Raw genomic sequence first — 13,707 nt, 5'->3', positions numbered from 1 at the left:
CCAACTGAACACCAACGACCTAGACGAGCGTCAGGCTGGTAGAAGGTGCTTTGTCAAGGCGTGAAGGTGTGTGGGAATGAATAGCTGAGGTTTTTGTGAATAGCTGTGGCCTTGAGAGGCTTTCAAAGAAAAGGTGCTTCTGGCCTGTGGGTGCTGAGAACATCTTTCATGTTCTCACTCATGTGGATTAAGGTGGGAGATCTCTGAAAGATGATGAGTGTTGTCTTCGTGACTGCTTTCTTAACCTCCAGTGTCTTGTCTCGGATCATAATCCAGAACAACAACAAAGACGCAAAAGTCCTCTGAGCAATCCAAATAGAAGGAACTGCTGTCAAAATCAGATGCTTTTTCTGTAGGAGAGCACCTTGTGTCTTCAATGACAGCCCACCTGCATTTATTCTACGCACAGTTTAAACAGATCCAGTGTGGCAGAGACCGCTAAGTATCCGCTTATGTCCTTTTTTCCCCTCTTTTAGCAGTAGAGCTTCCAAGGTTAAAACTTGGTTACATGGCTACCCTACTAGAGACTACATATCCCAGCCTCCCTTGCAGGCAGGTGCAGCAATAGGACTAAGCTATAACCAATGAGATGTGAGTGGAAGTGATCTGTTTCATTTCTGGGCCACATTCTTTTTTTTTTTTTTTTTTTTTTTTTTTTAAAGTATTTGTTTATTTATTTATTTATGGCTGTGTTGGGTCTTCGTTTCTGTGTGAGGGCTTTCTCTAGTTGCGGCAAGTGGGGGCCACTCTTCATCGCGGTGCGCGGGCCTCTCACCATCGCGGCCTCTCTTGTTGCGGAGCACAGGCTCCAGACGCGCAGGCTCAGTAACTGTGGCTCACAGGCCCAGTTGCTCCGTGGCATGTGGGATCTTCCCAGACCAGGGCTCGAACCCGTGTCCCCTGCATTAGCAGGCAGATTCTCAACCACTGCGCCACCAGGGAAGCCCTGGGCCACATTCTTAAAAGGAAGCTGCCTGCTCTCCAGTTCCTCTTTCCCCTTGTGCAGACTGGACCACGGACAGGGGGGTGGAGGTGGGAACAACTTTGATGATGCTGACGAGGACCTGAGTTTGGCCGATCTGCAAGACCTGAGTTTCATGATGACCTGGAGAAGAGCCCTGAACTATTGACACCTTTGTCTATGACAGCAGCTGAACCGATAGCCTGATAAACCTAGTTTCCTGATTTTCAAGCCCACAGTAGACGGAAAAGAGCATATTGGAAGGAGAAAGGACTTACAAAAAGCAAGCACAGTGAAATTAGCAAAAGCCTAGAGCAAGAGGATATAGAACAACTTATATAAACAAAAGGATATAAAACAAACTCAGAGTTTGGGGTCATTGAGTTCAGGGCCATGCCAAGAAGCCTTGGGGGCACCATTGTATTACAAGATAATGTTGGAAATGCTCAGAATAACAATCTTGAATCATTAAGAGAAGGTTAATTCTGATGGAATATTTTAAAAGGAAAGCAATTATATGATATGTTTAATGTGTCTGAAAATGGTTAACATAAAACTTGTATGCTTAAGGGTAGAAACCTTCAGCATCCATTCAAAATAATACCTTTCCTGATGGGTCAGAAAGTAGAGATTTTGACTCATTGATATACACCTCCCACTAGATTATACATCCTTTTAAGATCAGATTGTATCTCCTTTTTCTTTTTATTCCTAGTGTCAAGCACAGTGCTAACTCAAATAAATATTTTTTAATAATTAAGGGGGTGAAATCTGTGTTACCTTAGATGCCAGAGCTTAGTAGGGTCCCACCAGCTGATGTGGAATATTGAGCAGTGAAATTGCCTGAGGTCCCAAAACACCCTGGTGGAGAGCTGCAGGGCCACAGCCCTCACAGCCAAGAGTGTTACGAGCCCCTGGTGACCCTACCCCTGTTGTCTAGAAATCATTTCATCAGAAACACTCCCCTGAGCTCACAAGACCAACATGCACAGGATTTTCATTGCAGAACTGGTTGTAATTCCAAAAACAAACACAACTGTACACAGGCTACACAACGGTGCATGGCCTTTCTTCACTGTCCAGGGGAGATGTTCAGGAAAATTCAAAATGAGAGGGAAAAAAGTGGGAGGTCCAGGAAAGAGTCAGCTAGGTGTGCTCACTGCTTATTTCACATCATCTCGATGGCTTCGAGGCAAGAGAGCTACACTAGTGTCCCCATCATCCTAAAGCCCGGTGCTAGTCACCTAGCTAAGTAGGGGGTAAGAAGGGGGGCGGCAGGTCTGGAGGTCCTGAGAGTCTGCAGACTTTGCTATAGGATCCAGAAGTAAACGTATGCCACTGACAGGGACAGTATTTTTCAAGACAGAACCACATCACTATTCACACTTTGTGACAATCCAGATACTCTAGGGTATCCCCTATCCCCAAGAGCCCAATCAAGACTCTCCAAGAAAGTGGGTCTATTTTGGGAGCTCAGGCTTTTGTCACACACTCTAATCTGCCTTTCCAAACAGAAGGAAATTTGATTACCTATTCAGAAAGTAGGCAAACAATGTACTGGGTTTGAATACTATTTTTTCAGTGTCCTCTGTCTAATCAGACATGGGGTTGTGGATTTTGAGAGACACACAGCACTGACCCCTCACTAAGCTGGCACTCCCCAGGCTGGTGGAGCCAGAGTGGAGGAGTCAGGGCCCTCTAACCACATGGTCCTCAGGGCAGAGAATCTAAGCCTCCCCTCCGCTGGGACAGCCCTGGCCTCCCTGCCCTCCCTCACCCATGGCCTCAGGCTGGGTCCCCACTCACCAAGGCCCCACCAGGTAGATGCTCTTAGCTAGCCGCAGCTTCTTTTACTTCTGTCCTGGAAGAAGGGAAATTCATGACTAATGGGAGGTCACTGTCATCTACCTCCAACAGTCACTGCCAGTTATCAATATTGGAAACTTCTGGTGGGGCCGGGTCAGAGGCAGATGCAGATGACATCACAAAGGAAGCACCACTGTGTGCTGGAACTCTGGAGACACATTGAAGAGGGGGGGTTTCCCCATCCAGGACTGAGCTAAACTGAACATTTCCAGGGCAGATCTGGAGGTTTGAAGCCCGCACAACCTCACCTCAGTTCTGTCTTGAGCCTGGCTGATGGCCTGCAGGATTAGGTTGTTAAAGAATACTTGGAAACTAAATTGTCAGTGGTGAGCATGCCGTAGTATACACTGAAGTAGAAATATAATGTAGACATGAAACATATAATGTTATAAACCAATGTTACCTCAATAAAAAATAAATTAATTAAATACTTGGGTCCTCATGTTGATATTTATTGAGGCTATAGACCACCCCTCACCCCTCAAGCAGATCCTCATAGGGCAGAAATATGGTTTTCCTATTGGATTTCTTCTGGGCTACAAAGTGAGGATCCCGCCTCCATGGCCAGCCTCTTGAAAGCAGCTCTGCTGTACTCTGGGAGTTGGCATTTGTTTCCAGTAATGAACACATTCTTTATTTTATACCTTTATTAACTTGTGAAATATAATACACGGACAGGGAATTCCCTGGTGGTCCAGTGGTTAGGACTCCATGCTCTCACTGCTGAGGGCCTGCGTTCAATCCCCGGTCAGGGAACTAAGAATCCCGCAAGCCACACAGCATGGCCAAAAAAAAAAAAAAATACACACAAGAGAAGAGTATATAAAACAGAAATGAGAGCTATAATGAATAATCATAAAGCAAACACTATGTAACCACTACCCAGGTCAAGAAGTAGAACATTATACCAGACATTTTCCTGTGTTGCTACCCAGTCACACCCCTCTCTTCTCCACCTGCCCCTCACCCAGAGATAACCCTCTCTTGACCTTAATGGTAACCTTTACTTCCTTTTCTTTATACTTTACCACCTGATTATTCACCCCTAATCAAGAGAGTTTGGTTGGGTCTCTTTTTTTAAGTGGATATTAATGGAATCCAAGTCTGTATATACTTCATGTAGGGCTTCTTTTACTCAACGTTATATTTTAAAGATTCATTCAAGTTGTGGCATGCGCTTGTAGTTTATTCATTGTTATTGCTGTATGGCACTCCATTGCTTGACTCTGCCATAATTAATTTATCCTGGTTGGTGGAAATTGGGGTTACGAACAACTTTATTTATTTATTTATTTATTTATTTTTTAATGGCTGTGTTGGGTCTTCGTTTCTGTGCGAGGGCTTTCTCTAGTTGTGGCGAAGGGGGGCCACTCTTCATTGCGGTGCGCGGGCCTCTCACTATCGCGGCCTCTCTTGTTGCGGAGCACAGGCTCCAGACGTGCAGGCTCAGTAATTGTGGCTCACGGGCCTAGTTGCTCCGCAGCATGTGGGATCTTCCCAGACCAGGGCTCGAACCCGTGTCCCCTGCATTGGCAGGCAGATTCTCAACCACTGCGCCACCAGGGAAGCCCACGAACAACTTTTTGTTCATCAGCTTGTTTTCTAAAATGATGCCACTATGCCTGGTACACGTGTGCTCGAGTTTCTGTAGACCAAGGGTAAAGTTGTGGGGATGATCATCCACATTGGGGGTGTGTATCGTCGGCTTTACTAATTAATGCTAAAACGTTTCCCAAAGTAGAGTTGTATCAATTTGTACCTCCACCAGCAGTGGGTGAGAATTCCTGATGCTCCACATCCTTTTCAATATTTGACATTGATGGTCTTTGTTACCATCCTGGTGGGGTTTTAGTAGTGTCTCCTTGTGGTTTTAATATGCATTTCATGAATTATTAATGAGATGAGGTACATGATCAAATATTTATTGGCTATTTGGAGTTCTTTTTTTGGAGGTACCTGTTCAAGTCTTTGACCCATTTTTTTAAAAGTTGGGTTGTCTTTCTAATTGATTTGAAAGATATTAAAAATATCCTTACAATTATCTGCTCCTGTTTTGGGGCTTGCCTTTTCAGTCTATGGTGTTCTCAGATTAACAAGAGTTTTAAATTTTAATTTAGCAAAATTTATCTATCTCTTTATATCATATTTAAGAAATATTTCCTGGCCCTGAGGACTTAAAGACATTCATCTGTACTACCTTCTAAAAGTTTGAAGTTTTTTGCATTTTACATTTAACTCTAAAATCTATATGGAGGTACATCAGTGACAATGGCAGAGGAGGTGACTCCAAAAGTCTGTCTCTCCTCAAAAATAATGAATAAACTGGCAAAAAAAACTATCAGAGTCAACTTTTTTGGAACTCTGGAAACTAACGGAAGGCTTGCAGCACTCGGGGAATGCTTAATCAAGGGAAAAAGCAGCTGAATCTCAGTAAGAAAGCTTTACGGTATTTTTAAAATACACTTTATTTCTTAGAGCAGTTTTAGGTTCACAGCAAAATTGAGCAGACATTTCCCCATGGCCCCACATATGCTCAGCCTCCCTGCTATCAAAATGAACCGCCACTGACATATCAGAATCACACAAAATCCATAATTTATGTTAGGGTTCCCTCCTGGAGTTGTACATCCCAAGGGTTTTGACAAATGTATACAGACACATATCCACAATTTTAATATCATCAGAGTAGTTTACTGGCCTAAAAATCCTCTCTGCCTCTTCATCTCTCTCTCCCCTCCACCACTGATTCTTTTACTGTGTCCATAATTTTGCCTTTTCCAGAATGTCATATAGTTGGAATAATACAGTAGGTAGCCTTTTCAGATGTTTCTTTCACTTAGTAATATATGCATTTAAGTTTCCCACATGTCTTTTCATGGCATGATAGCTCATTTCTTTTTGTGCTGAATAATATTCCATTGTCTGGATGTACCTTAACTCATTTATCCATTCACCTATGAAAGGACATCTTGGCTACTTCCAAGTTTTGGCAATTACGAATAAAGCTTCTCTGACCATCCATGTGCAAGTTTTTGTGTGGACATAAGTTTTCAGCTCATTTGGATGAATATTAAGGAGTCCAGTTTCTGGATTATATGGTAACAACGTGTGCTATACCATTTTGCATTCCCACCAGCAACGAATGAGAGTTCCTGTTGCTCCACATCCTTGCCAGCATTTGATTTTGTCAGTGTTCTGGATTTCTAATAGGTGTGTTATGGTACCTCATTGCTGTCATAATTTGCAATTCCCTGGTAACATACAATGTGGAGCATTTTTTCATGTGCTTATTGCCAACTATATATCTTCGTTGATGAGGTGTCTGTTCAGGCCTTTTGCCCATTTTTTAATGAGGTTACTCATTTTCTTCTTTTCGAGTTTTAAAAATTCTTTATATATATATATACGTATATATGTGTATATATATATATACATACATATATATATACATATATATACATATATATATATATATATGGCTGCATTGGGTCTTTGTTGCTGCCCACGGGCTTTCTCTAGTTGCGGCGAGCGGGGGCTACTCTTCATTGCGGTGCGCGGGCTTCTCATTGCTGTGGCTTCTCTTGTTGCGGAGCACAGGCTCTTGGCCCGCAGGCTCAGTAGTTATGGCTCACGGGCTTAGTTGATCAGCAGCATGTGGGATCTTCCCGGACCAGGGCTTGAACCCATGTCCCCTGCATTGGCAGGTGGATTCTTAACCATTGCACCACCAGGGAAGCCCCAGAATTCTTTATATATTTTGAATAACAATCTTTTATCAGATGTGTCATTTGCAAATATTTTTTCCCAGTTTGTGGCTCATCATCTTATTCGCTTGACAGTGTCTTTCACAGAGCAGAGGGGTTTTTGGTTTTTTTTTTTAGATTTTGATATTTTAATTTCTTTTGAATACAAGTCACTTTTTATAAGCTAGGAAACAGAATCAAACTAAGGCAGTCTTGTCCTCTAGAGATCCAGGCCCGTTCTTACAATCTTCAGCAGAATGACATCATAATACAAGGTGCTAACAACAGGGTTAAAAACTATAGATAATAACCACTTATTTACATTTTTTCCTTAGGAAACAGCCAAAAGTCCAGTCCTTAAAGGCATGATATACAGAACATCTAGATCTACAAAGTACAGAATTATCCAAATTATACGCTGGCCAGCCTGTCGGTGAACCGTATCAGAGCTGGCCAAGGACTGGTGAACAGAGAATGTGTTTATGGTTTGAAAATTTGCTCTGAGGTTTAAAAAATTCCTAGTTGCTCTTAATAAGAAAGCAAGTAAAAAATATTATAGATGCACCACACTGATTATTTGATTTTGCCAAGGTTTTCTACTAGAACACAAAGTTGGAGTATGGGGATAAGACACTTAGATATTTTCAAAATAAATTACTTAGTAATAAGAAATCTGACTTACTGCATTCTTCCATTTGCCACAAGAAGATATTGACAATGAGGACTATTTAAAAGAATGCTCAACTCTAAAAAGGGTGGTGGCAGCAACGCATTCCACTACAGAATAACCTCCCACTTTCCCATACAATTAACATTGCTACTTTTCATGATACATATTCATGTGGAAAAACTTGTCAGGAGCTCTTGCCAGGGCCAGGAGATGAAAAATAGAGACTGTCCTAACGACATGGATAGCTGTAAGCTCAGTTAACGTCTTTAGGATGGACCCATAAAATCTGGCCGCTGTTTTGTTAAACATCTGCAAATTGCAGAACCCCTTAGCCCTTAGCCATAGTATCTGCTCAATGTCTTAAAGCTGGGCTCAGTCCCATCTGTGACTCTTTTCTTCAGGGCTGAGGTGTGTGCTAGTCATCAAAGTCTGGCATGTCATCGTAGGAGTATCCCCAGTAGCCTTTGGGTGCATAGCAGGCGATGCGCAGGTGGTAAAATCCCGGCAGGAACACCAGGATGCCAATGATCAGGACGGGAACGGCCCAGTCTGCCCCCTCATAGGAACTGTGGGAGAAGTTTGCTGAAGCTCAAAGGAGGAAACATGTCTTGTTATCTGAGAACAAAATCCCTTTGGTGATATAGCCTGCCAGCAGGAGGGAGCCTATGATAATGAGAAAGGAGCCAATCAAAAACAGCACCGTAGCGAGCGCAATGGCCTTACATGGAATCTTAGGAGGGCCTTTCTTAAACTTTAATAAATTGGATCTCATGACATCAGGAAAGAAGGAAGATTCCCACAGTCTGTTGGCTTGAGCAGTTAGTTTCTCCCTGAAGGTCAATGTAGCCATCGTCTGTACTGGAGGCCTTGAGTATTTCACTTTACTACTGGGGATTCCAGTAGCCAGGTTGGTACGAGACAGCATCATAACACGCTGACACAGCTACAGTCGGAGCCCCGCCAGGCCGTCCGCGCGCCGACAGCTAGCTCACGGTTTGCAGCGGCTGAGCCTGAGGCCTCATGGCACGCCTCCCCCAACTGCCTCCCCGCCCCCGACCCCAGAGGTTTTTAATTAATTAAAACAATTAGCTTAACAAGTCTCCCTTCCATGAATTATGGCCTTTGGTGTTATATCCAAAAAGTCATCATGTCAAAGGTAATCTAGCTTTTTTCCTGTGTTATCTTCTAGGAGTTTTATAGTTTTGAATTTTACAGTTAGCTCTAAGATGCATTTTGAGTTAATTTTTTGTGAAGGGTATAAGGTTCATTTTTTGGCATGTGGATGTCCAGTTGTTCCAGCACCATTTGTTGAAAAGACTATCTGTGTTCTATTGTATTACCTTTGCTCCTTCATTAAAGATCAGTTGACTATATTAATGTGGATCTATTTCTGGGCTTTTAATTCCGTTCTGTTGATCTGTCTTTTCTTTCATCAATACCACACTGTCTTGATCATATTATAGTAAATCTTTAAGTCAGTAGTTTCAGTTCTTTAACTTTGTTCTTTTCTTTTAATATTGTACTGGCTGTTATCAGTCTTTTGTTTCTCCATATAAAGTTTATAATCATTCTGTCAATGTCCACAAAATAACTTGCTGGGATTTTGATTGGGATTGAGTTGAATCTATACATCAAGTTGGGAAGAACTGACATCTTGACAATATTGAGTCCTCTTATCCATGAACAAATGGAATATCTCTCCATTTATTTAGTTATTCTTTTAATTTTTTCATCAGAGTTTTGTAGTTTTCCTTATATAGATCTTTTTTTTTTAAACATCTTTATTGAAGTATAATTGCCTTACAATAGTGTGTTAGCTTCTGCTTTATAACAAAGTGAATCAGTTATACATATACAATATGTTCCCATTTCTCTTCCCTCTTGCATCTCCCTCCCTCCCACCCTCCCCATCCCACCCCTCTAGGTGGTCACAACCTTATATAGATCTTGTACATGCTTTACAGTGTTTTAACTTATCCTGGTGCCAACAGCCTGCATTCCCAGTACCAGCACTGAGAGGTTAGCAGTACTGATCCCATTCTTTAAAAAAATGCTATAGTTGTTTACTTCGACCGTTTGGTAGCTTCCAGGAGGACTGGTTCAAAAGCCTTGTCTTTATCTCACCTAACTCAGAATTCTCCCATTGCTGAGGTGGCTACTTGGAGGCATTTGCTGAAAACATTTAAAGGCCAATGAATCAATCACCACTGCCTGGGGTATTGGATAACAGTTGGGGGTATTAGACAACAGTTGGAGGTAATGGATAACAGTAGGGGCAAAAAATAGGCTAACCAAAAACTTGGGAAGAAAAGCTGGGAAATGAGATCCTTTGGGGAATAAGGATTTAAAAATTTTTTTCATTTTATATTGGAGTATAGTTGATTAACAATTGTTACGTTAGTTTCAGGTGTACAGCAAAGTGATTCAGTTATACATATACATGTATCTATTCTTTTTCAAATTCTTTTCCCATTTAGGTTATTACAGAGTATTGAGCAGAGTTCCCTGTGCTATACAGTAGGTCCTTGGTTATCTATTTTAAATACAGCAGTGTGTACATGTCAATCCCAAACTCCCAATCTATCCCTCCCTCCCCACCCTTCCCCCCTGGTAACCATAAGTTCATTCTCTAAGTCTGTGAGTCTGTTTTAATTTTGTAAATAAGTTCATTTGTATCATTTTTTTCAGATTCCACATATAAGCGATATCATATTTTTGTCTTTCTCTGTCTGACTTACTTCACTTAATATGATCATCTCCAGGTCCATCCACATTGCTGCAAATGGCATTATTTCATTTTATTCTTTTTAATGGCTGAGTAATATTACATTGTGTATATGTACCACATCTTCTTTATGCATTCATCTGTCGATGGATATTTAGGCTGCTTCCATGTCTTGGCTATTGTAAACAGGACTGCAATGAATATTGAGGTGCATGTATGCTTTCGAACCATGTTTTTCTCTGGATATATGCCCAGGAGTGGGATTGCTGGATCATATGGTAGCTCTATTTTTAGTTTCTTAAGAAACCTCCATACTGTTCTCCATAGTGGCTACACCAATTTACATTCCTACCAACACTGTAGGAGGATTCCCTTTTCTCCAGGTAGATTCCCAGGTATGTGAAAAGCTCTGACGTATACCTGGGAATCTAGAGGGTGAACACACCCCCGGGGCTGGGCTCATGCTCTGGAAAGACTTGAGAAGTTCCTAAGCTTTCACCTCTGGCTCACCTTCAATCTCTGTGCATGTGGAAAGTGAAGGTTAAGGCAGAGTTGTGAACTACTGTCTGAGTTTTGAAAGCATGCCCACACAAACACAGAGCCCATCTGCAGAGACTGGGGGATATTTTTGCTGTTGTTGTTCCAGATATTTAAAGAAGTCTCTGTCCAATCACTAGCCGACCACAAAGCTGATGGAATAGGGATTTCAGTGGACACACACAACAAAACATAGATTTTACAAAATTAGTTCAGAAAAGACATTAAACAAATAAACAACTACTGCAGCAAGCAGCAACAACAGTCCCTGGGAAGGGGAAAAATCTGATTCCCAGAGTAGCCACATTATAATATTCAAATTTTCCAATTGTCAACACAGATTATAAAGCATGAAAAGAAACAAGAAAGTATGGCCCATATACAAGAAAAGAGGCAATTAATAGAAATTGTTCTTGAGGAAGCCCAGACATTGGACTTAATTGAAAAGACTTTAAACCAACCATTTAAAATATGCTCAAAGAGCTAAAGGAAACCAAGTGCAAAGAGCTAAAGGAAACCATGAGAATGGATGCCTCACCAAATAAAGAATATCAATAAAGAGATAGAAATTATAAATAAAGAATCAAATAGAAATTCTGGAGTTGAAAGTACAATAACTGAAATAAAAAATTTACTAAAGGGGCTCAACAGATATGTGCAGACAAAAGAAAGAATTAGTAAACCTGAAGGTAGGTCAATTGAGATTATCCAGTCTAAGGAGAATAAAGAATAATGGAGGCTAACAGACCTGTGGACATCATCAAGCATACCAATATGTACACAAGGGGAGTGTGTACAAGGGAAAACATTGCACCCCCAAGAAACTCAATGAACTACAAGTAGGATAAACCCAAAGAGATCCATACAAATATACATTAAATTGTTGAAAGACAAAGAATCTTGAAAGTAGCAAGAGAGAAGCAACACACCATGTACAAGAAAAGCTTGATTAACAGCTGATTTATCATTAGAAGCCATAGAGGCCAGAAGGCAGTGGCCTTTCAAAGGGCTGAAAGAAAAAAAATGTCAACCATGAATTCTATATCCAACAAAACTATTCTTCAAGAAAGAAAGAGAAATAAAGACATTTCCAGATAAACAAAAACTGATATAGTTCACCACTAGTAGACCTTCCCTATGACAAATGCTAAAGGCTTCAGGCTGCAATGAAACACTCCACCCAACAATAACAGTATACACGTTCTTCTCAATGTGTATTGAGAACACAATGTGTATTGAACATTCTCCAGTATAAACCATAAGTTAGGCCATGAAACAAATCTCAATACATTAAGTATATAAAGTATACAAAATATCTTCTCTGACCACAGTGGAATAAAATTAGAAACCCATAATAGAAAGAAATCTGGGAAACTCACAAAAATGTAGAAATTAAATAACACATGCTTAACCAATAGGTCAAAGAAGAAATCTCACAAGAAATTAGAAAAGACTTTGAGATGAATGAAAATGAAAATATAATATACCACAACTTATGAGATATAGTGAAAGCAATGCTCAGAGGGAATTTTATACCTATAAATTCCTACATTAAAAAAGAACATTAATTTTATACCTATAAATTCCTACATTCCTAATCAATAACCCATACTTCCAACTTAAGAAACCACAAAAAGAACAAACTAAACTCAAAGCAAGTAGAAAGAAGGAAACTATAAAGATTAGAGTGGAGATAAATGAAGTAGAGAATAGAAAGACAATAGAGAGAATCAACAAGATGAAAAGTTGGTGCTTTCTTAAGAAATCAACAAAATTGACAAACCTTTAGCTAGGAGAGAATGGAGAGTGACTGCTTAATGGGAAAAAGTTTTCTTGTAATTAAAATGTTCTGTAATTAAATAGTGGTGATGGTTGCACAACTCTGTGAATATACTAAAAACCACTGAATTTTACTCTTTAAAATGGTGAATTTTATGTTAATTTTATCTTAATAAAAAAAGTCCACCTGTAGTTGATTTTTGTATGTATGGAAAATACGAGTCCAATCTCATTTTTTACCTATGGATACTCATTATTCCATCGTCATTTATTGAGGAAAAAACCCTGACCTTTCCAGACTGCTCTGCAGTACCAGCTCTGTCATATGTCAAGTATCCAAATAAGTGGGTGGGGCCTGTTTCTGGGCTCTCTGTGCTGTTCTGCTGGGCTATCTGTCTATCCCTGCAACCACCATTACTAAAACTTTATTGTAAAACTTAAAATATGATAGAGCAATTTCTCCTACCGTATCCTTTTACTTCAAGAGTATCATTGACCTTTCTCGGCTCTTTACATTTAGATTCAGCTTCTCAAGTTCTAAAACAAGCCTGGTGGTACCCTGACTCAGTTTTTTTTTTTTTTTAAATGAATAGCCCAGTTTGCTTTTTTTTTTTTTTTAAAGAAATTCACGTTCTTTTATTTATTTATTTATTTATTTATGACTGTGTTGAGTCTTCGTTTCTGTGCCAGGGCTTTCTCTAGTTGCGGCAAGTGGGGACCACTCTTCATCACGGTGCGCGGGCCTCTCACCATCGCGGCCTCTCTTGTTGCGGAGCACAGGCTCCAGACGCGCAGGCTCAGTAATTGTGGCTCACGGGCCCAGTTGCTCCGTGGCATGTGGGATCTTCCCAGACCAGGGCTCGAACCTGTGTCCCCTGCATTGGCAGGCAGATTCTCAACCACTGCGCCACCAGGGAAGCCCCTGACTCAGTTTTGATCAAACCTATAAATAAGTTTGGGTGGATTGACATTTTTAAATTATTGAATCTTCCAATCCAAGAATATGGTATATCATACCAAGAATATAGTATAGTTTTATCATTTTTCCTATAGAGGTCTTGCACATCTTTTTAAAAAATGATTTATTTCCAAATTCTGATATTTTTCCACTATTTAAGTAATACATTAAAATTTTCTCATTTTCAAAATATTTGTTTTTGCTATATAGGAATATAATTGACTTTATATACTAACTTTTGTATTCAGCAACTTTGTTAAACTCTATTAATCCTAATAATTCCTAGATTATTTTAGATTTTCTAAATCTATATACATAAGCATATCATCTGTACAATTTTGTTTCTTCCTTTCCTGTCTGTAATGAACTGAATTGTGTCCCCCCAAATTCATATGTTGAAGCCCCAACCCCCAGTGTGACTGTATTTGAAGAAAAGGACTTTAAGGAGGTAATCAAGGTTAACTGAGG

General features: G+C 40.3%; 1 protein-coding gene and 1 pseudogene across 1 annotated transcript in view; both read right to left on the bottom strand.

Moving 5' to 3' along the window:
- TMEM63C (transmembrane protein 63C) overlaps positions 1-13,707 on the bottom strand; it is a 135,863-nt gene that overhangs the window by 74,279 nt on the left and 47,877 nt on the right. The window lies entirely within an intron of this gene.
- On the bottom strand, positions 7,517-8,177 carry LOC103006301 (transmembrane protein 230-like; annotated as a pseudogene).

The sequence above is a fragment of the Balaenoptera acutorostrata genome, chromosome 3, assembly GCF_949987535.1.
Source record: "Balaenoptera acutorostrata chromosome 3, mBalAcu1.1, whole genome shotgun sequence".
In the NCBI taxonomy this organism is placed as follows: domain Eukaryota; kingdom Metazoa; phylum Chordata; class Mammalia; order Artiodactyla; family Balaenopteridae; genus Balaenoptera; species Balaenoptera acutorostrata.
The sequence above is the reverse complement of the archived record's forward strand: the minus strand, read 5'-3'. Positions and strand labels throughout refer to the sequence as shown.